General features: G+C 38.2%; 1 long non-coding RNA gene across 15 annotated transcripts in view; it reads right to left on the bottom strand.

Annotated features, from left to right (window-relative positions):
- LOC309612491 overlaps positions 1–25,587 on the bottom strand; it is a 637,465-nt gene that overhangs the window by 359,431 nt on the left and 252,447 nt on the right. For 14 of the 15 annotated variants that reach the window (XR_014235193.1, XR_014235194.1, XR_014235195.1 and 11 more), the window contains one exon: positions 11,549–11,644. The exons of the other annotated variant lie outside the window; for it this stretch is intronic. This is a non-coding gene — a long non-coding RNA (uncharacterized lncRNA). The remainder of the gene's footprint in view (positions 1–11,548; positions 11,645–25,587) is intronic. 15 annotated transcript variants of the gene reach the window in all.

Below are 25,587 nucleotides of genomic sequence, written 5' to 3'. Positions count from 1 at the left end.
ATGGAAAAGACATGCTTAAGCACTGAAAAAGTACATCCTTAGCTTGTGCATCCCTAGCTTGTGAGCTTTTGATCTGGGATTTTAAGTCTCGGTTTCTAGGACTCTGTGGAACCACTGAAATGTTTGAAAAAGCGTTTGACTAGAGACTCCGTGGCATTAACCAGAGCCTCAAAGAGGCCTAAGAACCAAAGTTAATAGGGGAAAATGGGCCTTACGTCTGCTTCATTGGCTAGATCAAGGAATACAGATTAGTAGACAGGATTACTTAGATATTACTCTGATTCCATCTACTCATCAGGCAACCCTCTAATTTTTGCTTTAATTTCCCACATAGAGGTTTGGAAAGATACATACTTTAACGTCAATTATTGCTTTGGCTAAAAATCTGTCTCACGGATCTGAAATAAATCTTTTAGGTCCTTTTTCTCAAAGCTTGAATTTCCCTGAGTAAGTTATTAATTGAATTTCCAGACCTACTGGACTGGAGGAGTGAACCCAGGAACAATAACAACAACAAAATGAACCTCTGATGTCCTTGAGACCTGTTCTGACCACCAACCGTGACCCTACAACCACAGAGCCTCTCACCACCACAGGATGAACCTGGAGTTTTAATATGTCAACACTGAAGCTCAAAGAAGCTCACATATTCTGGTACATTTTTCCTTATATATTTATTACTGTTTTCTCACCAGGGAACCAGCAATGAGAGATTTAGTGACTATAAACTTTTATTCACTTGAAAAACAGAGGTCCTGAGGATAAACTAAAGAATAACGTTTGTTTAGAACGAACAAGGTACTAACTGCTCCTTTCTATCTAGATCAGTGGACTTCATTTTTTGTGCTATGTGGTAGGATGTAATGATATATTTGGTCAGCTTTGTCCCCAAAGAGGTATTGATGTGATTTTTAAGAAGTGATATTCTTCTATTATTATGTTCATGTAAAAGAATTCTCTCTTCAAAGGAAACATTCTAGAAAGAAATCCATTACAATGCTGTGATTAATGTCCTTCACCAAATGCAGGAAAGAGAGTTAAGGCTGTAACTCCAATTCTCTTATGCATGCTGGAAAAGATTTTCTATCTCTAGTTCCTATCACAAGATGCTCAGGAGAGCTGCCTTTTAGCACCATTAATACCCAAAAAGGGTACTCTTTCCACAGTCCCCTCTATAGGCCCCAGACTCTCTCAAACTCATCACCCATGACTTCCAAGGCATTAGTCACTTATTGATCTTTATCATCCTTGAGCTGCCCCTACCAAACACTATCCTTGAGCTGCCTCTACCAAACTTCTATCTCCTCGGTCACTGTTTAACTGCTGAAATTATCCTCTCTCGGCTCCTCATATCTCTCTGCTCCTTCTCCCTCATCTCCATTACTGACTACTCAGTGCCTCAGCCCTCCTCTTAAATGTTGTGTTCTCCAAGGTTCCACCCTGGATAATTTTCTCCCGGAGAAATCTCATTCAGCACTTCTATGTGGCAACACATCAGTATCTTCACATCAGGCTACTCAGCTAAATACCTAGATCCAGTGCATCTAAATAGCGGCCAGTCACCCCTGTGCAGTTACTTCAGACTTACCTGCCCAAGATGGAATTCATCATCCTCCTCCCTTTCCCCCTAGTCAAACTTGTTCCTTCTTCCATAATCCTTCTTTAGCTTAATAGTGACACCACCTACCCAGGCATTCAAGTCAGAGGCGACTAACTCTCTCTGAGACCTTTACGCAAGTAATAATATTTGAGCTTCATCCATGAACAAATAGAAATGTACCAGTTTGAAAAGAGTGTGAAAGAATTCCAAGAATGAAACAAGATTTTCAAAAAGTCATTGAGTTGGGCATTTTTCTTTATGTATTCTTTAATATAAAGTTCATTTAAGAAATAAAGGGCAAAGGTGGGGAGAAAGTCACTGAGTCATGAAACAGCATGATGTGCTGTTTAGAGGCTGATAAGAAACCATATTTGGCTGGATTATAGAGAATACAGTAGAAGTTGTCAGGAGATGAAATAGAAGTAAATCGGGATCAGATTGTAAAGGATCTTGTGTATCAAGCTAAGGCTCTGTATTTTATTCTATAAGCAATAGGAGGTCTCCTCTGATCCTCAGAGAACTATCTTTTTTAGCAACATCTTGTAGCTTTCACATTGCCTCTGGTGGCTTCCAAATTTTCATCAGATCTGTCCTGAGCCATTCTTGGGAAACTTATAACTCTCAAAGAATCATTCAGTATTTGTTACTCAAGGTTCATGGGAGCTACAATAGCATAGTACCTTATAATCTTATAATCTTCTAAATAAGAACACTGTAGTGAACATTAATTGTGTTCGATAACTATCAACCATTTCCCCATCTTTTGGAAACAGAGACTCAATTTTCCTTTGAGGATCATCTCTCTTCCACTGAAGTCTCTGTGCTTCAAGTGGAGGTGACTCTTTGTCCAGCTTCTGCACCCTTCCCCCCGACCAACTGGGCCATTGCATCACTCTAACCACGGTAACTCTTCAAGGATACACATGACTAAACTAAAACAAATGATAGTCCAGATATTTTGTTTGAACTATTTTGGGAGATACTATCTTTTCTATTGAATTTGGGCTTGGGAAGATGTTAAGAGTAGAGCCAACTGGAAACCAGCTTACCCCCACCAAGAACCTAAGGATGAAGTCAACATGGAATTTTTAAAAAAGCAAGAGATTTTCATAGCTGCGTGTTGAGTGCTGAGGGAGATACAGTGTAGTAAATGCATGACCCCTACCTTCAATAAGCTTGAAATATATCTGAGAAAACAATAATAAGTATAAGAATAATACTCAAGTGAAAGAAAGAAACTGGAAAACTACAGTCTCCTATTTACACTACAAGGAGTCAAGAAAGTAAGACCGGAGTGTTTGTCTCTTTTCTACTGAGACAAGCAGGAGAGCCTGCCAAGCTGCCCAAACTGGAGAAAGGGAGTTTGAAGGAGCATAAATTAGGCATTTAGGCTTTCATTTGTCTCTCAATTTTTTTACTTCTCTCTCCCCATCAGCTCACCTTCTTAAATATTAACGGGTAAAAATATTCTTACCCTTCACCCTGCCCTGGCTTTATTGTGAATTGTCTTATAAACATGTTTTTCTGTAGAAAAGGAGAAATGTTGGCATACTAATTTTAAAACAGATTGACAGGCAACAGAAAGTTAGACGGAGAAATGCTCACATGATCAGAGTGCTATCCAGGGACGGTGATGGAAGAAAGATGCTTAAGAAAACTGAAAAAGCAGGAGACAGGCTGACTGGGTGAGACTGAAGAATAGAGATAGACCTTAAGGGAACTGGAGCAGACCAGACTGAAAAACACCAGAACGTAAAATTATCCAGGCATACAGAGAGCACCTAGAGGAGAGATATTATTTATATTTTTTTATAATGCTGAGTGGAATCTAAACAAGGGGGAGAAATATAAAATGGAAGTTCCAAAGAGAACTGTTTTGAACTGAACCTAAGTGTAGACCTGAGACCAAAGCACAGAGCTGAAGATCAGAGGACCGTAACTGCCTCCTTCCGTAAAAGCCCCAGCCCTGTTTCTATCTGGCTCGGGCTGTATCTAGTAATAAGGCCATCTGCTCATAATGCTTGCTCCGTGTGTGGCTTATGCCCAAAAATCTACACGCCTTCCAGCAAAGTCATTTTTACACTGTACTTGACAGACAGAGCATGTGTTTGTGTTAAAAACACTGCAGGAAATGGGTACTGGGAGGATTCAGAAAAGCCTTGACCTTGGAAGAAAACAGCCATGAACTCTAAGGAGGTAATACTAAAAACCCAGGGGCAGTGGAATGTGGAAGAATCTACTAGAAGCAATTCCTTAGACCCATATCATGCCATGGTAGGCAAGAACATCTGTTTGGAGTTGCTTTGGGGGAAGACAAAGCACAATGGCCTCATTCTTTGTTTTTTAAATAACTTTATTTTCTTCAGTATTTAGCTAAAACAAGTACATCAAAAATGACTTTTGAAAATCTTAGTGGGAACACCACTGCCAACTGGATAAAGCCCAAATTACTTAACATGATCCTTTACAACCTGACCCCAACTTACTTTGCCATCAGCACTATCTCAGGCCATTTACTACCATACATACACAAACTTTTAACAATCCACAAATGTGGCATACCCTTTAATGACTCCACACCATTGGAAGTGTAGTTTGTGCTGCCCAAATATAATTTTCACTCTTTCCAAAATGAATCAAGGAAAAGTAAATTTGCCCAAGATCAGACAAATGTTGAGTGTTTGACATGATAATAAGACACTAGAGATGACAAAAAAAAAAAATCATCAGAAGGAATAGTCATAAAGTTTGAATGGAAATGCTTAGGCAGGAGATCATATGCCATGGTTCCTACAAAGTATTTCCTATGTCGAGAGAACTGAACTTTGGCATGATGATATCAGCCTATATGAAGGGATATTTTAAGAAATACCCCAATGGAATGCGTCCTTCATCATGTTTAGTCTGAGCATCTTACAAAGGACATTATCTGTCACATTAGTCAAGGTTCTACTGACAGGGATCCTTCACAGAAAGTTCTTTCTGGTGTTCAGCATCAGAAACACTTGCTCTTCACCTGGAAAGCTGAATTGATTTTGCCCTACAGAAACTGAGGCCCTCGTGCGTAGCAAAAGTTAGATCTCTGCATTAGCAACTAGAAAGATTAGAAGCAAATTTGGGGCACATCGTCCCTGAGTATAAGGGACTCTATGGCAGGAATCGGCAAACTTTTTTTTTTTTTTTAAATATATTTTTCTTAACCATATTTGCTTATTTATTTATTTTTTATTTTTTTATGGCTGTGTTGGGTCTTCGTTTCTGTGCGAGGGCTTTCTCTAGTTGCGGCAAGTGGGGGCCACTCTTCATCGCAGTGCGCGGGCCTCTCACCATCGTGGCCTTGCTCGTTGCAGAGCACAGGCTCCAGACGCGCAGGCTCAGTAGTTGTGGCTCACGGGCCCAGTTGCTCCATGGCATGTGGGATCTTCCCAGACCAGGGCTCGAACCCGTGTCCCCTGCATTGGCAGGCAGACTCTCAACCACTGCGCCACCAGGGAAGCCCCGGCAAACTTTTTATAAAGGGCCAGATAGTAAATATTTCCATCTCTGCGGGCCATACTGACTGTATCATAACTAGTCAACTTTGCCATTGTAGTGTGAAACCAGCCATACACAATGAACAAAGGAGTAGGTGTGACTGTATTCCAATAAAACTTTATTTACAAAAACAGGCATTGGGCAGAGTTTAGCCCCCTGGCTGTATGTAGTCTGTTGACCCTGCTCTATGGCATGCTTTTGTAACAAAGTCTTAATCATGATTCTGTTTAATTCCTTTAACTCATTTTTCTCCTTGTTCTTTCTTACTCTCTTATTTATGTTACATGGCTATGGTTATGTAATTGTGCTGCCTTTCTGGTGTTTTCTGAAACCAAATGAGTAATAAACACCTAAATAAAAATTTTAAAATTAACTGGTTATAGGCTTGCTTTGTGGTTATATTCAAGTAAGAAAGGACATTTGCCAAAGTTAATAGGGCAATGAAACATGTCAGATGGAATGAATTATATTAAGAAATCAAAAAATTAGACAGTAAGATTTTAGTTTTAGTTTTTTCCTCTGGGTATACCTCTAAGGAAAAAAGGCAGAGAAGGAGGTCAAAAGAGAGGTCATGACTAGGTAAGAAAGTAGGGAAGTTTGGTCTACTGGAGGTTGACAGTAGACCATTTTTCTTCTGAGCCCTCATTTCTCAGGTAGCGATATTTATAGCCTTCTGACTTTTACCAGAGTTTTTTTATATTTCATGAAATCCACTTATAATCGTGCTGTGTTCCACGTTTACTCCCACTATGTTACTGTTCATACGTCTCTGTCCTAAACCCCTTAAAATTGATTCACTTAATACATATTAAATATTAATAAACACTAATATTATTATATACCAGATGCTATTCCAGAACCATGCATATAACTGTGAAGAAAAGAGACAAGGTCCCTACCCTTATGGCATTTGTTTCCAAACAGAGAGAAACAATGAAGAAATAAACAAATAAATAAATCTGGTGGGAAAAGGGGGTATTGAATGATAACAAAGCAAGAGGAAAGAGAGTGATTGAACTGCTGTTTTATATTGGGGTAGATACCTGAATGAAGCATTGGAGCAAGCCAAGCAGGTACATGAGGGAAGAGAATCCTAAGGGAGGGAACAGAAAGTGCAAAGTTGAAAGGCTCTGAGGTAGAAGGAAACCAGAGTGGCTGGAGTAGAGTGAACGAGAGGCAGAGTAGTATGCAGTGAAGTCACAGAGGGAATACAGGATTAGATTTCACAGGGGCTCAAAAGCCCCTGTTAGGAATTTGGGTTTTAGTCTGTGGGTTATGGAAAAACCAATGGAAGTTTTTGACCAGAGGAATAACATGATCTGATTTATATTTCAGAGGGAGTAAAACCAAGCAGGACCTCGTGGGGCTCCTCGGCATGGGAAGCCTCCATGACCTTCCCTGAGTCCCAAAGGGCAGATTCAAACAGTTGCTAAACAGGGAAGGGAGGGGACACAGAGACAGAGGAGGAGCAGCCAAGAAACAATAGTGCAGCCTTGGGGCAGGGTCCTGGTTCTGTTGTAAGGTATACACATAACAATATCTTTGAGCTCTTTATAGAGATGTCAGCATTCTTCATTCCAGAGAAGACCACCTGAGGCCAGATTAAAGGAACATGAGAAGCACATCAAGAGATTACCTGAGACCAGATTAAAGGACCCTGTGCACACCCTGATCTTATCAGCAACCCCACCCTTGAACCATTGCTATAAAAACTTCTCAGTGATTCCTCCCAGGTCGGGAAGCACAGTGTTTCAGGGCGTGAGCCCACTGGGTCCCCCTTTGCCTAGCAAAGCAATAAAGCTATTCTTTTCTACTTCACCCAAAACTCTGTCTCCAAGATTCGATTCAGCACCTGTGCACAGAGGCCGAGCTTTCGGCATCAGGCTTTCGGCGTGAGTGCTAGGTAGAGAGTATATAGTAGGGCCAGAGGTGAAAACAGAAAGACTGATTAAGAGACTTGAAGTTATCCAGGCAAAAGAGAATGGTGCCTGAATCAGAGTGACAGTAGAAGAGGTCATTTTTATTTATCTGAAAGAAGTGTTCTGACAGAGTTTGCTGGCTCATTGGATGTGGGCATATGCAAAAAAGAAAGGAGTAAAAAATGACTGAGGTTTTTGATCAGGGAAAATGGGGGAATGAATTTTCCACTTATCGAGATACAGAATACTACGAAGTAATAGGGTTGGGAAGAAAACTCATGTATCTATTTTAAACTTATTAAGTGTGAGGTGGCTAATCAGACATCCAAGTAGGGATGTTTGCTATATAGTTGGTTATCTGAGTCCAGGGTTCAGAGGAAAGGTATGCACTAGAAATATAAATTTGGGCATGGTCAACATATAGATGATATATAAAGCCGTAGGCTGGGGGGAGATCATCATGGGAGTGAGTGCAATTAGAGAAATATAGTTAGAGTGTCATCTGAAAACTAAACGTTGGGGTCCTCCAAATTTAAGAAGCTTGAGATGAATAAGAGGAATTTAATAAGGGAGAATAAAAGACAGTAACCAGTGAAGTAGGAGGAAAATGGGGAAGAGTAGACTTCTAGAAATCTAATGTAAAAAATGTTCCAAAAAATGAAGGCATAATCACCTGTGTCGAGTGAAGCTGATAAGTCAAGGAAGATAAGAACTGAGAGGTGACCTTTGATTTTGGCAATATAAAGCCCACTGATCTATTTCATTAGAGTGGTGAGGGATAAAAGCTTGTTTGAAGTCGATTCAAGGATGGGAAAAGATAAATTGGAGATAATGGGCATGGAAAATTTTTCTTGAAGTTCTGCTTCTCAAAAGGGAAGCAGAGAAATAGACAGTAGCTAGAAGGGGACAAAATCCATAGAACTCAATATAAAGACAGGTTATATACAGTAAATACAAAGGTAGGTCATGTAGGAAAAACTGTTTGCCATCCTTTGTGCTCAACCTCCCCTTTTTTAGTTCTTTTCTCTCTTTCTCTCCATGATACAAATCCTACCCTCTTCGAAACCTGCCTGGATAGCCAGGGTCCTGAACAGCCTCTCTATGCTTTGCTGTATCAAAGCTCTCAGGAATAGAAAGATGAATCCATTCTACTAAGTGGCATGGGTCTTAATAGGACTACATGTGTCTGCACTGGCAGATGCTTTGTATTTCTGACACTGATCAGTAATCCTCAACTAAAATGATGGATTCAAAATAGATGATATCTAAACTCATCACAGGTCTGCCACCATCTCTACCTTCCCCTTCAACCCCACTGTAAAATGCTATGATACAATGAATGAAATCACTAATTTGGAAACCAGACAAAAGATGAAAAGGCATTTTGGATCCCAGATATTCTTTTCTTATACTATTGTAACATGTGCGGGTTTATTCTGAAAAATGCATCAGTATTAGAAGCAACCAAGGTGTCGTTCAGTGAATGGATGAATAAATAATGGGGCACCCAGACCATGGAATATTAGTCAGCACTCGAAATAAAGGTGCTTTTACGCCATGCAAAGACATGGAGGAACTTTAAATGCATATTATTAAGGGAAACAAGTCAATCTGAAAAGGCCATATACTATATGATTCCAACAATGTGACATTCTGAAAAAGGCAAAATTATGGAGACATTAAAAAGATCAGTAGTTTCCAGGAGTGAGGTCAAGGGAGAGAGCGACAGGCAGAGCACAGAGGATTTCTAGGACAGTGAAAATACTCGGTATGACATTATTATAATGGATATGTCATTATACATGTGTCCAAACCCACAGAATGTACAACACCAAAAGTGAACCCTAAGGTAAACTGTGGTCACTGTAGGTTTATCTTTGGTAAAAATGTACCACTCTGGTGAGTGATGTTGATAATGGGGGAGGCTATGCATGGGTGAGGGCAGGGGACATATGAGAAATCCCTGTACCCACCTCTCAATTTCGTTCTAAACCTAAAATTGCTGTTAAAAAAAAGTCTTTAAAAAATAAAAGGACATCAATAATGAGTGACTCAAGAGAATTGATGTTGACCTTAACTTTTTAACTTCACGTGTATTTTTCTACTAAATGTTTCTGGCTTTTTTTAATATGTAGCCATTGTGCTAAGCACTGTGGGGAGAACAGAGGAGAAAACAAAGAATGAATGAGACAACTGTATCTAAATTTAAAAGAGATGATTCTACTCTCCTTTATCCATGATTTTAGTTAATTTTAGAACTTTAGATATTCCTAGATCACAACTGTTTGCATCAACTAAGTGTCTTTAACACAAGCCACTTTACTAATCCTCTGAATTTGGAAAAACATAGGGAAATTCTCCACAGCTACTTTCATATTGGTATAGGCATGGTAACAAAGAATAGGTCTTCAGAGGTAAAGCTGAAATATTTTTTAACTACTGCTATTCTACCTGATTTTGTGGTAATATTTGAACTTGTATAGTGGTGTTTAAACATCAAATCTAACAATCGCTAATAATTCAGAGGAAAATAAAGTGGACTACGCCTCTGTAATAGCTGTCAATTGACAATAGGCAGGTTCTCCTATGGTCATATTAGCACCTAAAAATGAAGCGAAATGCTGAAAGTACACTACACTATACTAACATCAAAACATGCCATTGCTTCCCTGGTGGTGCAGTGGTTGAGAGTCTGCCTGCCAATGCAGGGGACATGGGTTCGAGCCCTGGTCTGGAAAGATCCCACATGCCACAGAGCAACTAGGCCCGTGAGCCACAATTACTGAGCCTGCGCGTCTGGAGCCTGTGCTCCGCAACAAGAGAGTCCATGATAGTGAGAGGCCTGCCCACCATGATGAAGAGTGGCCCCCGCTTGCCGCAACTAGAGAAAGCCCTCACACAGGAACGAAGACCCAACACAGCCAAAAGTAAATTAATTAATTACTTAATTTTTTAAAAACCAAAAAAAAAAAAGCCACTGTTTATATTTTTAAGTAGCAAGCTTTCTATGATACCAAAAAAAAAAAAAGCCCAGCAGAGTCCTTTGCAAGTTTTTAACATGAGCTTTTATTACCTTCTGCTGCTGATTATGGTACTATCTCTATTATATTTTTATATTTGAAAATCAAGACACTTTATATGCCTGATTTGAATTAGGTAAATGAAATGCAAGCTCACCCAAGGCCCTCTTCCCCAGTCAGAACTGGAGTGCTCCAGTGTAGATTAAAGTGTGAGAAAAAATGGTAAATGAAAAACTCTTGATGAATGAAGTAAAATTTAATCACAGTTATATAGCAAAGACCTACTTCAAATAGGAGTGTATGTCTTAACTATTTTTAAAAATTAATAGGATATACAGGAAAAAAAAAAGCATTGAGTAAGCTCTGCTTAACTTTGTGTCTGAACATATTTGCCCTTTCAGAGAAAGACTGGAAATAAAAATGGGGATGCTAATACAAAGTATTTCATAAGAGACAAAATTATTTCAAAGTAGACAGTTTAAGAACTCCCTCACTCCCAATCAGCCAGTATTTACTGAGTGATTAGGAACTCAGGCCTCCTAGGAGACCCCTGAGAGCATAAGGAAGAATCCTACCTTCAAGGAGCTTACAGTCTAATCCAGATGACAAGTTTCCTATCTAGTGTGCTACTTCCAAATAATAGACATTGTGATGAAATGACATTCATTACATCACTTTTTTGCTCGGCATCTTTCAGCAACTATTCTCTATCACACCAAATCCAGATGTATTTTCTGGTCCATTTAAGATCTTACTGTTCTCCTACGTTTACCTCACAACCCTGATTGATTTTAGTGCTACTTTCTTAATTAAGCAAATCTTTTTAGTTCTACATGCACGCACACACACACACACACGATGCTTGCCCCCTGACCCCCTGACTGTCTTGGGTGTAGGATGCTGAGCAGTGGGGATGGTAAGAGATCTGTAGGTATGAGTGAGGTCTAAGAAACAACTACCCCAATGTAGCTGACAGAAAACAAGGACCAGACCCCTAAGCGATGACTAGCAACAGAGAACGGGAAGACTGGAACAGGTAGCCTTAGAAGGGATAAAGCCTGTTAAGGTGTCCACTATAAGCTCATGCTAGGGAAGGAGCCATGAAGGTTACCTATTTTCAATGGGGAACACTGCCATCCCTCTAGACTCCTAGTTCTCATTTCCCTGCCTTTGCACGTGATGCCCAGAACTCACCACCCCCAGGAAACTCCCCAACTCCACTCTGATGTTCCACTATGTCCCTTGCACCTATATCTATTTCAAGGTGTACGTGTCTGCCTGACGATGAGACTGTAGGCAATCGGAGGGCAATACACTACCCTACATAAAATTTTCACATTTGCTGCAACATATAGGAACAGATGGTGCTGAAAGGATGCCTGTTGAATGTATGAATTACAGACATTTTAGCCCCCAACACCGATGTTATAATTGTTAAGAATGTGAGTTGCATGGATAATAGTTATTTACTTTACCTCTTTTGATGGTGAGATATGTATTTCATTTTCTTACAGCATAACGTCATTGATGTTTTATAAAGTTGAATGAAGTTCCTCCTTGTTGTGCAGCCCCTTAATGCATATTATAGTGAAGAGCATTAGTCACTTTCCCTGGCCAGTAGTATTAAATAAAAGGGCTGAACAATTCATATTTTGTGAGTAACTGCTTCTTGGCTATTTGTCCAGATTCATCATGGTGATGGTAATTTATAACGTGAGAAAGTTCTTTACAAAGCACTTTGAAAGAGAAAAACTCTTTCCTGGTCTTACATATTGTACATGTCCTGATTTTACATGCATTGTAAGATATTAATAGCACATTCAAATATAGCTTTCAAGGAATTTTTCCTTAATGAAACTTTAATTTGTTAATTCCAAATCCACAAGAATTGGGTGATTTTATTGGTAATAAAACCATGGGTTGAATTGTGACTTTATTTGGAAATCTCATTCTTCATAGTCAGATTATATTTGTCTTCAAATTTCCTAAAATCATCCACTCTACCATGGATATGTAAAATGCTGTACAAACAATCCCTTGTCATTTTCAAAGCCAGTCACTGCGCTGTCCTCCAAGAGAAAAAAAAAAAAAACGTAAACTTAGGTTAAGATACTTTATGCCATTCAGAAGTAAAAGAATGTTAATTTCAAAATATCCCACAGTGCAGATTTTTTATTAGGTCAGGTACATGTTTTTACCTATAAATCATCCTAAAGTAATGAGCTTTTACCGCACAGTTAAATGTCATTTCAGTTTAAGTTCTTCGGGGTTTTTGGTTGTTGTTTGTTTGTTTTTGGTTTTCTACTTTACTTTCAGTAGGTGCATTATTTCCAGTGGCTTTTTCAAAATCCACTTTTTTGCTACCAGAGTTGTAGTCTCTAAGTCCTTTAGAAATCTCCTAATTGTTTACTCTTCAATGCATTTTTTATATAGAAATAGGCAAACTTTAGTTTTTCTCCCATCTTTACCTCATGTAGCTAGAAATTAAGTGATAATGATGATGGCCATTTTGCCTTTGCTTTCTCTTTTCCATTTGAAACCCCAAAATAGATGAGTTTTAATTTTATGTTTTTCCTAATCTGGACAAGTTCAAAAAACATCATTTTTTTCCACTGTTTTTATTATATGGTACTGCCATCTATGGGTCCTACTCATAGAATAATTTTGGTTTGGGGTTTAAAAAAAATTAGGATTTGGAACCTAAAAGACCATCTAGTCCTCATCTTTCATTTATGGATAAGAAATTTAAGACCCTAAGTGGCTAAATAACTACAATATAGGAACATGGCTAGTTGCTAATAAAGGTGAATTATCACCTATACTTAATATTTTATACCTATACAAGTGATTTTAAATTTATATTGTTTTTGCCTCTTGTACAATTTGAACAAGCAAAAATACCTCTCAATCCTAACATTTGAAGATGGATTGTTTTTATAAGTGAGGTAAATACGAGCTATTTTAAATATATAAACATCTAGCCACCTAACCATCCCTATTTTAATTAATTTGTATATTTGTTTTGAGGATTTTTTTAAAGAACAAAGCAAAAACCCTGTATTTAAAAAAGTTTTAAAATTCACTATGTTAAGGAGATATTTGCATACAAAATTTACATGTTATTTAGAGGTCTAAGGAATAAGATTCAACGTAATTTTAAATTTCTTTGTAGTAATTGCCAAACACAAGGGGATTGAAGGAACAAAAACAAAAGTGGTACTTTTATTTCTGACAGCAACTGCAAAAATATTTTGAAAGTTTAATAACAAGAAAATCCAGTGGGAAATTCACGAATTTTATATTTCTTCCAAAAAAGTTCAAAGTTAATAAAACACATTGGAGTATAATGATTTTTTAATCTTTGTTTTTTTGGTGTTCAATTTAACATGCCAACATTTTATTAATAATTTTTGCAACAATACACATAAATGAGATTGCTCTCTGGTTTTCTTTTTATTCAGGCTTGGAAAGTTTTGGAGTCAAGGTTATGCTTAAAATGAATTGGGAAACTTTTATCTTTTTCTATACTGCACACAGTTTAAATTGGAAGTGTACATAATGTTATTCCAAAGCCCGCCCTCATTTTAGGTCATCATGCTGGTTTTTCCTTCACTGGCTTCTCAGGATTTCTGGAAATTGTTACTATACCCTGAATATGTTTCAGGTTCTATGCAAGATGTTTTTGTTTTGTTTTGTTATACAGCTTTATTGGAGTATAATTGATACGCAAAATGCTACATGTATTTAATGTATACAATTTGATAAGTTTAAACATATGCATATACCCATGATATCACCATTATAAAATTAATAAACATATCCATCACCTCCAAAATTTTATTTGCATCCCTTTGGGTTTTTTCATTTTGTTTTCATTTTTTTCTTTTTTCTATGGTAAGAACACTTAGCATGAGATCTACCCTCTTAACAAATTTTTAAGTGCACATTCACTTCTTTTTCAGACATCAAAACCATTTTAGTATTTCCCAATTGTGTTAACGTAGTGTGATGACTCCGAGATATTAGCATTTCCAAAAATTATATCATTTAATCACTATTTATAGCAAACACTAGAAGTTAAAGTGTATATCTTAAACACTGAAATTGAGCGTGGATCAGCCCACACTCTCCCACCTACCTACTGATTCTCCCTGACCTATTTTTGAATAACTCTCTGAGCTCACTGTGAAACAAGACAATTATGTGGTAGGTAACTTTGCCTTCTAAGGAGATTCACAGTTATTTTAATGATCTTTTGCAGGATGCAGAGATAATTTATTTCAAGAAATTTCTTTGCTGTATAGGCTAAGCCTAAACACCCAAAAGAGAAATTAACTTGTGCAAAGAATGGATTTTACCCCACTGCCCCAGAAAAGGATTATAATGAATGTCCATTGTAAATAGGAAAATAAATCATTTCTCAATTATCCCTGTGTAAAATGTGCTTGTTCTCATTTATAGTTACTTTATAAACAAGGTAGCAAATAATATAAAACAGTTTCAAATGTAAGCATATTCTGTAAGCACTTAATGAAGGTTTAATGACAAAAATAATCATAATTAAGATTTACAGTGCTAGAGAGTCAGTCTGCCTCCTCAGTTCAAGCTCTTAAATTATTAATTTTATTAATTTATTAATTCACTAATTTACTATACACAGAGTTCTGAGCTAGATGCTATAGGAATTACCATGAGTAATATCCACTTGTGGTCCCTCCCAAAACAGTAGTCTCATTGAAGGAATAATTTTAGAAATCACTGGAACACAAAGCAAATCTCTGTACTAGAGAGATGCAAACCAAGTGCTACTGAACAAAGTTCTTAGAAGGAATCTTTTGGCTGAGATTGAACTTTAAAAGTACATGTAGCGGAGATGGCGGAAGAATAAGACATGGAGATCACCTTCCTCCCCACTAATACATCAGAAATACATCTACATGTGGAACAACTCCTACAGAACACCTACTGAACGCTGGCAGAAGACATCAGACTTCCCAAAAGGCAAGAAACTCCCCACGTACCTGGTTAGGGCAAAAGAAAAAACAGAGACAAAGAATAGGGACAGGACCTGCACCAGTGGGAGGGAGCTGTGAAGGAGGAAAGGTTTCCACACACTAGGAAGCCCCTTCGCGGGCGGAGACTGTGGGTGGCGGAGGGGGGAAGCTTCGGAGCCACGGAGGAGAGCGCAGCCACAGGGGTGCGGAGGGCAAAGCGGAGAGATTCCCACACAGAGGATCGGTGCCGAGCAGCACTCACCAGCCTGAGAGGCTTGTCTGTTTACCCACCGGGGTGGGCGGGGCTGGGAGCTGAGGCTCGGGCTTCGGTTGGATCGCAGGGAGAGGACTGGGGCTGGCTGCGTGCACACAGCCCGAAGGGGCTAGTGCGCCACAGCTAGCCGGGAGGGAGTCTGGGAAAAAGTCTGGAGCTGCCAAAGAGGCAAGAGACATTTTGTTTCGCGGTGCGCGAGGAGAGGGGATTGAAAGTGCCTCTTAAAGGAGCTCCAGAGATGGGCATGAGCCGCAGCTATCAGTGCGGGCCCCAGAGACGGGCATGAGATGCTAAGGCTGCTGCTGCAGCCACCAAGAAGCCTGTGTGCACAGGTCACTATCCACACCGCACCTCCCGGGAGCCTGTGCAGCCCGCCACTGCCAGGGTCCCGTGATCCAGGGACAACTTCCCCGGGAGAACACAATGTGTGCCTCAGGCTGGTGCAACATCACACTGGCCTCTGCTGCCGCAGGCTCACCCCACATCCGTACCCCTCCCTCCCCCCAGCCTGAATGAGCCACCAAATCAGCTGCTCCTTTAACTCCCTCTTGTGTGAGCAAAGAACAGACGCCCTCAGGTGACCCACACGCAGAGGCGGGGCCAAGTCCAAAGCTGAACCCCAGGAGCTGTGCGAACAAAGAAGAGAAAGGGAAATCTCCCCCAGCAGCCTCAGGAGCAGCGGATTAAATCTCCACAGTCAGCTTGGTGTACCCTGCATGTGTGGAATACCTGAATAAACAACGAATCATCCCAAATTGAGGAGGGGGACTTTGGGAGCAACGACATATATATTTTTTTCCCTTTTTCTCTTTTCGTGAGTGTGTATGTGTATGCTTCTGTGTGTGATTTTTGTCTGTATAGCTTTGCTTTTAACAGTTGTCCTAGGGTTCTGTCTGTCCGTTTTTCTGGTTGTTTTTTGGTTTTTTTTTAGTATACTTTTTAGCACTTGTTATCATTGGTGAATTTGTTTTTTGGTTTGGTTGCTCTATTCTTTCCTTTTTTTTTTATTACTTTTTAAAAAATTTTTTTAATAATTATTTATTTTTTATTTTAATAACTTTATTTTATTTTATTTTATGTTCTTCTTTCTTTCTTTCTTTCTTTCTTTCTTTTCTCCCTTCTATTCTGAGCCGTGTGGATGACAGGCTCTTGGTGCTCCAGCCAGGGGTCAGGGCTGTGCTTCGGAGGTGGGAGAGCCAAGTTCAGGACATTGGTCCACCAGAGACCTCCCAGCTCCATGTAATATCAAACAGCAAATATTCTCCCAGAGCTCTCCATCTCAATGCCAAGACCCAGCTCCACTCAATGACCAGCAAGCTACAGTGCTGGACACGCTATGCCAAACTAGCAAGACAGGAACACAACACCATCCATTAGCAGAGAGGCTGCCTAAAATCATAATAAGGCCACAGACACCCCAAAACACACCACCAGTCATGGACCTGCCCACCAGAAAGACAAGATCCAGCCTCATCCACCAGAACACAGGCACTAGTCCCCTCCACCAGGAAGCCTACACAACCCACAGAAGCAAACTTAGCCACTGGGGACAGACACCAAAAACAACAGGAATTACGATTCTGCAGCCTGTGAAAAGGAGACCCCAAACACAGTAAGTTAAGCAAAATGCGAAGACAGAGAAACACACAGCAGATGAAGGAGCAAGGCAAAAACCACCAGACCTAACAAATGAAGAAGAAATAGGGAGTCTACCTGAAAAAGAATTCAGAATAATGATAGTAAAGATGATCCAAAATCTTGGAAATAGAATGGAGAAAATACAAGAAACGTTTAAGAAGGACCTAGAAGAACTAAAGAGCAAACAAACACTGATGAACAACACAATAAATGAAATTAAACATTCTCTAGAAGGGATCAATAGCAGAATAACTGAGGCAGAAGAACAGGTAAGTGACCTGGAAGATAAAATAGTGGAAATAACTACGGCAGAGTAGAATAAAGAAAAAAGAATGAAAAGAATTGAGGACAGACTCAGAGACCTCTGCGACGACCTTAAACGCACCAACTCTCGAATTATAGGGGTCCTAGAAGAAGAAGAGAGAAAGAAAGGGACTGAGAAAATATTTGAAGAGATTATAGTTGACAACTTCCCTAATATGGGAAAGGAAATAGTCAGTCAAGTCCAGGAAGTACACAGAGTCCCATACAGGATAAATCCAAGGAGAAACACGCCAAGACACATATTAATCAAACTACCAAAAATTAAATACAAAGAAAAAATGTTAAAAGCAGCAAGGGAAAAACAACAAATAATACACAGGGAAGCCCCATAAGGTTAACAGCTGATCTTTCAGCAGAAACTCTGCAAGCCAGAAGGGAGTGGCAGGACATATTTAAAGTGATGAAGGAGAAAAAGCTACAACCAAGATTACTCTACTCAGCAAGGATCTCATTCAGATTTGATGGAGAAATTAAAACCTTTACAGACAAGCAAAAGCTATGAGAATTCAGCACTGCCTAACCAGCTTTACAACAAATGCTAAATGAACTTCTCTAGGCAGGAAACACAAGAGGAAGAAAAGACCTACAATAACAAACCCAAAACAATTCAGAAAATGGTAATAGGAACATACATATCGATTACTACCTTAATTGTAAATGGATTAAATGGTCCAACCAAAGGACACAGACTGGCTGAATGGATAAAAAAACAAGACTCATATATATGCTGTCTACAAGAGACCCACTTCAGACCTAGGGACACATACAGACTGAAAGTGAGGAGATGGAAAAAGACATTCCATGCAAATGGAAATCAAAAGAAAACTGGAGTAGCAATTCTCATATTAGACAAAATAGACTTTAAAACAAAGACTATTACAAGAGACAAAGAAGGACACTACATAATGATCAAGGGATCAATCCAAGAAGAAGATATAACAATTGTAAATATTTATGCACCCAACATAGGAGTACCTCAATACAAAAGGCAAATACGAACAGCCATAAAAGGGGAAATTGACAGTAACACAATCATAGTAGGGGACTTTAACACCCCACTTTCACCAATGGACAGATCATCCAAAATGAAAATAAATAAGGAAATACAAGCTTTAAATGATACATTAAACAAGATGGACTTAATTGATATTTATAGGACATTCCACCCAAAAACAACAGAATACACATTTTTCTCAAGTGCTCATGGAACATTCTCCAGGATAGATCATATCTTGGGTCACAAATCAAGCCTGGGTAAATTTAAGAAAACTGAAATGGTATCAAGTATCTTTTCTGACCACAACACTATGAGACTAGATATCAATTACAGGAAAAATCTGTAAAATATACAAACACATGGAGGCTAAACAATACACTACTTAATAACCAAGAGATCACTGAAGAAATCAAAGAGGAAATAAAAAAATACCTAGAGACAAATGACAATGAAAACATGACGACCCAAAACCTATGGGATGCAGCAAAAGCAGCTCTAAGAGGGAAGTTTATAGCAATACAATCCTACCTTAAGAAACAAGAAACATCTCAAATAAACAACCTAACCTTACACCTAAAGCAATTAGAGAAAGAAGAACAAAAAAACCCCAAAGTTACCAGAAGGAAAGAAATAAAAAAGATCAGATCAGAAATAAATGAAAAAGAATTGAAGGAAACGATAGCAAAGATCAATAAAACTAAAAGGTGGTGCTTTGAGAAGATAAACAAAATTGATAAACCAAGAGCCAGACTCATCAAGGAAAAAAGGGAGAAGACTCAAATCAATAGAATTATAAATGAAAAAGGAGAAGTAACAACTGACACTGCAGAAATACAAAGGATCATGAGAGATTACTACAAGCAACTATATGCCGATAAAATGGACAATATGGAAGAAATGGACAAATTCTTAGAAATGCACAACCTTCCGAGACTGAACCAGGAAGAAATAGAAGATATGAACAAACCAGTCACAAGCACCTAAATTGAAAATGTGATTAAAAATCTTACAACAAATAAAAGCCCAGGACCAGATGGCTTCACTGGCGAATTCTATCAAACATTTAGAGAAGAGCTAACACCTATCCTTCTCAAACTCTTCCAAAATATAGCAGAGGGAGAAACACTACTAACCTCATTCTACGAGGCCACCATCACCCTGATACCAAAACCAGACAAAGATGTCACAAAGAAAGAAAACTACAGGCCAATATCACTGATGAACATAGATGCAAAAATCCTCAAAAAAATACGAGCAAACAGAATCCAACAGCACAGTTAAAGGATCATACACCATGATCAAGTGGGGTTTATCCCAGTATTGCAAGGATTCTTTAATATACGCAAATCAATCAGTGTGATACACCATTTTAACAAAATGAAGGAGAAAAACCATATGATCAACTCGATAGATGCGGAGAAAGCTTTTGACAAAATTCAACACTCATTTATGATAAAAACCCTCCAGAAAGTAGGCATAGAGGGAACTTTCCTCAACATAATAAAGGCCATATATGACAAACCCACAGCCAACATCGTCCTCAATGGTGAAAAACTGAAACGATTTCCACTAAGTTCAGGAACAAGACAAGGTTGTCCACTCTAACCACTATTATTCAACACTGTTTTGGAAGTTTTAGCTACAGCAATCAGAGAAGAAAAAGAAATAAAAGGAATCCAAATCGGAAAAGAAGAAGTAAAGCTGTCACTGTTTGCAGATGACATGATACTATACATAGAGAGAATCCTAAACATGCTACCAGAAAAATACTAGAGCTAATCAACGAATTTGGTAAAGTAGCAGGATACAAAGTTAATGCACAGAAATCTCTTGCATTCCTATACATTAATGATGAAAAATCTGAAAGTGAAATTAAGAAAACACTCCCATTTACCACTGCAACAAAAAGAATAAAATACCTAGGAATAAACCTACCTAAGGAGACAAAAGACCTGTAGGCAGAAAACTATAAGACACTGATGAAAGAAATTAAAGATGATACAAATAGATGGAGAGATATACCATGTTCCTGGATTGGAAGAATCAACATTGTGAAAATGACTCTACTACCCAAAGCAATCTACAGATTCAATGCAATCCCTATCAAACTACCACTGGCATTTTTCACAGAACTAGAACAAAAAATTTCACAATTTGTATGGAAACACAAAAGACCCTGAATAGCCAGAGCAATCTTGAGAAAGAAAAACGGAGCTGGAGGAATCAGGCTTCCTGACTTCAGACTATACTACAGAGCTACAGTAATCAAGACACTATGGTACTGGCACAAAAACAGAAATATAGATCAATGGAACAGGATAGAAAGCCCAGAGATAAACCCACGCATATATGGCTACCTTATTTTTGGTAAAAGAGGCATGAATGTACAATGGAGAAAAGACAGCCTCTTCAATAAATATTGCTGGGAAAACTGGACAGCTACATGTAAAAGAATGAAATTAGAACACTCCCTAACACCATACACAAAAATAAACTCAAAATGGATTAAAGACCTAAATGTAAGGCCAGACACTATCAAACTCTTAAAGGAAAACATAGGCACAACACTCTATGACATAAATCACAGCAAGATCCTTTTTCACCCATCTCCTAGAGAAATGGAAATAAAAACAAAAATAAACAAATGGTACCTAATGAAACTTAAAAGCTTTTGCACAGCAAAGGAAACCATAAACAAGACCAAAAGACAACCCTCAGAATGGGAGAAAATATTTGCAAATGAAGCAACCAACAAAGGATTAATCTCCAGAATTTACAAGCAGCTCATGCAGCTCAATATCAAAAAACAAACAACCCAATCCAAAAATGGGCAGATGACCTAAATAGACTTTTCTCCATAGAGGTATACATATTGCCAACAGACACATGAAAGGATGCTCAACATCATTAATCATTAGAGAAATGCAAATCAAAACTACAATGAGGTATCACCTCATACCAGTCAGAATGGCCATCATCAAAAAATCCACAAACAATAAATGCTGGAGAGGGTGTGGAGAGAAGGGAATCCTCTTGCACTGTTGGTGGGAATGTAAATTGATACAGCCACCATGGAGAACAGTATGGAGGTTCCTTAAGAAACTAAAAATAGAACACCATACGACCCAGCAATCCCACTACTGGGCATATACCCTGAGAAAACCATAGGTCAAAAAGAGTCATGTACCACAATGTTCATTGCAGCTCTATTTACAATAGCCAGGACATGGAAGCAACCTAAGTGTTCATCAACAGATGAATGGATAAAGAAGATATGGCACATATATACAATGGAATATTACTCAGCCATAAAAAGAAACGAAATTGAGTTATTTGTAGTGAGGTGGATGGACCTAGAGTCTGTCATACAGAGTGAAGTAAGTCAGAAAGAGAAAAACAAATACTGTATGCTAACACATATATATGGAATCTAAAAAATAAAAAAAATGATCATGAAGAACCTAGGGGCAAGAGGGAATAAAGACACAGACCTACTAGGGAATGGACCTGAGGATACGGGGAGGGGGAAGTGTAAGCTGGGATAAAGTGATAGAGTGGCATGGACATATATACACTACCAAATGTAAAATAGCTAGCTAGTGGGAAGCAGCCGTATAGCACAGGGAGATCAGCTCGGTGCTTTATCACCACCTAGGAGGTGGGATAGGGAGGGTGGGAGGGGGGGAGATGCAAGAGGGAAGAAATATGGGGACAAATGTATATGCATAACAGATTCACTTTGTTATAAAGCAGAAACTAACACACCATTGGAAAGCAATATATACTCCAATGAAGATGTTTAAAAAAAAAAAAAAGTACATGTAGCACCTGAACAAAAATTGGAGCCAGGAGTATATACCCGAAAGGAAAAAAAAAACAGCAGATAAAAGATAAGTAAGTGGGAAAAACTGGATGTGTTCAAGTAATATCTAGTTGCCTGTTTTGACAGGAGCTTCAGTTAATATTAACTTTTAGAAGATAACCTCAAAAAGTTGCGTTAGAAACATACTGTGAAAATTCTTATATTTCAGTGTAAATGTGTGACTGATTTAGACACAGAGGGTAACTAGAAAGTTCTATGAGCTCTGATCTCATAGAACTTATTTGGTGACAAATAAGAAGCTAAAGGGGGTAGAACAAAGATGGAGAGGAGACAATTATTTTAAAATGGTTGAGCTGGAATGAAGAATGAAGGTGGGGGAAAAAATAAGTGGATAGTTATAGGAAACACTGTGATGATGAAATATCCTATGACTTAGCATTCATTGATTGGATGTTGAAGGAGGGAGGAGTCAAATACAACTCATAGGTTTGAATCAGAATGACATGGAAAATGGTGCTGACATTAGAAATCAGGAGATCAGGAAGGACACATCTAGATGTAAAGATGACAAGTTTCTAATGACAATATTGAATTCAAAGTGTCAAAAGCCATTCAAACAGAGATCCCAGAAGGCAGGTGGAAGTACAAAGTCAGGGCTGCAGAAAGTCATTTGAGTTATTTCCACATAGAAAAGCTCATTGAAATCATAAGAGTTTTTGGTGTTGGAATTGCTTAGCAATAAGAGGGCCAATGAAAGGTCAAGTGGGAAATCTTATTTCTAGAACCACAGGAAGAAAGATAACTAATGAAGGCATACAGAGGTCTTTGGATAGGTAAGAAGGGAACCAGGAAAAATACTATAGAACCAAAAAGAGAAAAAAGTTTCAAGCAGGTAATTTTCAAATGCTTCAGACAAGGGGAAGACAATAAGGATTTAGAATAAATTGTAGATTATACTACAGGAGATTATCAATGATCACTGACAGATTTTTATTAGAGAAACCTCCCCAAAATGTTAATTTTTACCAACAGTGTTAGATTGTATTATCTGTTCTCAGTTACTCATTTCCTCCTCACCTTCGCCATTCTTTACTGTAGGATGGATGTACTTCCAACCTCATTGACTTTGGACTTGGCCTTGTGACTTGCTTTGGCCAACAGAATGGGAGCAGACGTTATGCCACCTATCAGAGATATAGATTATGCTCTCATGGATAGGCTCTTTCTCTCTTGTGTTCTGCCTTCTGCTGTGAGATTAGCATAAACCAGCTAGGGGCTGCTCTTTCAGCCTGGGTCCTGGAATGGGAAGATAGATGGAGCTAATAATCCCAGTTGAGCCCAGCCAAGACATCTCAGCTGACTTGCAGCCCTCTTGCAATACAAGTTAGGAATAAATGTTTGTTCTTATAAGCCACTGAGTTATTGGGGTTGTGTTACGACAACAAAAGCTAACTAATACACCACCTTTAGAAAATACATAAGCTGTTAAAAATTTTAGAATCTTTGGAAGTGTTGCTGTGTGAAGTTCCTTGAGGCATATAAATTAAAAATAATTTACCTTATCCATTGTCATAAACCTGAATCAAAATTTGAAATAAACATCATGCCTACTAGTCCTTGGTCATTCATTTAAGTAATTTGTAGATATCTGTGAATCTTTGTAAAGTACCTCTAATAAAGCATGCTTTCTTTTAAGTTGTCTCCATGGGCTCTTTAATAACCATACAGCCACACTCTTCTAGTACTTGGATTTACCATGGAAAGTATTTTTCCTCCCTATTATTGTTGGCAAAAACTGCATCATTCTGGTCTGTTCAGAACTCAACAATCTGTACTGCCAATTGTGCTATTACAATGTCTCTTAAGATTTCCTCTGCTGTTCCTTTATTCTTGGTACCTCCTTTGTGATTTATGAGATGTTTTATGGCATTGTAATGTGGCTCTTGACATACAGTGTAACACACTAAATTACCCTGATTTAAATAAACAACTTACCACGTGAATATTTTCAGGCATTTTGAAATGTGGTATTTTTTCCCTTGATTTGGCCTGAAAAATCAATGGCATAAAAATTAAAGCACAGTGCCTTAGCTTATAATGTGCACAATTTTTCCTTTGCCACTCCTATTTGTGATATTACTAGAAACTAAAATTGTGTGTTTTTGAAGAAAGATTGTATATCTTCCTTGAGGGTTTCTTTCACTTATCAAAATATTTTCAAAATCATATGGATGCATAGTTAGCTATATAAGACTATCAGTAGTCTAGTTTTTTAAATTATGTTCTGTATCAAATAATAAAGATGCCAAAGATATGTAATAATGAACAACTGTTCACTGTTTTCTTTTCAAATATTAGGGCAGTGCTGTCAGGTCAGAAGCATGTGGCTATCAAAATCTGTTACATTTGGAAAAGAATAAGATTGAAGACATGCCCCCAAATGTGCTATTATCTTGAATGCAGAATTCACGTCTATTACCATTGTTGACTCAACTAGGAGGCAGCAGATGGTACAATAGGACAGATGTAAAGTCCAGGAAGATACAAAGAGGCTGGTATAGAAACCTTAGTGAAAAGATGAGAGGGATTTTAAAAAAAGAAAACTCAACAGCTTCTAAGACAAGGCAAACTGAGGAGGGAAAGCTCTCAATGGGAAAATACATCAGGAGATTCACTTTGAGAAGTATTTTTAATAATAGGAAATTTGGATTCTTAGAAAACAGTACCTGTCCAAAGGCTCTTTTCCCTGCTTTTATTACTTAAATTTTTTAGTTCTTAAACAGTACCTGTCCAAAGGCTCTTTTCCCTGCTTTTATTACTTAAATTTTTTAGTTCTCATTATTCATTAAATAATAGTACTACCTGCCTAATTATGTTCTCAAGAGTATATTTAATTACAGTTTCTACATTCAGTGATTTGGTCATTAAATCAATATGCTATGACATCATGTTTCTACTGGAGCATACTCAAAAAGCATAATGTACTCAGCCCTTGGATATTTCCTTTTTGCCTTTAGACTGTTCCTTTCAAGATTCATATGGGAAATATAGCATTTCAATTCCACTGTAACTTCTTCCTTCATTAATAAAGCACCTGTAAGTTCGCCTTCAACTATAAGCCTACTCACTCTCTTTGAGTCTTCACAGAGACAGCCCTGACTCCCAGATGATTAGGTGGGAGTGGTGTTTTTGAGTATCTATGTCCAAATTCAGTTCTTAGTTCCACTGTGGAAGCTGAGGAAAATGTGACCTTAGAAGTGCATTTTCTCAAATATTTCCACATATCATTAAAGCCCATGCTTTATTTCTCTTCAGTTTTTTTTTTCTCCAGAAAACATTATAGTTTAGATAACATGAGATCAAAAATTAAAATGTTAATAGAAACTATCAAATGTAACAATGCAATTTATTTTCCAGGATGGTTTCTCCAATAAAATTTTGGAAATCACTAACAATAATAACAC

Source organism: Balaenoptera borealis (assembly GCF_965194805.1).
Source record: "Balaenoptera borealis genome assembly, chromosome: 15".
Taxonomy (NCBI): Eukaryota; Metazoa; Chordata; class Mammalia; order Artiodactyla; family Balaenopteridae; genus Balaenoptera; species Balaenoptera borealis.
This window is presented reverse-complemented; position numbering and strand designations above follow the sequence as displayed.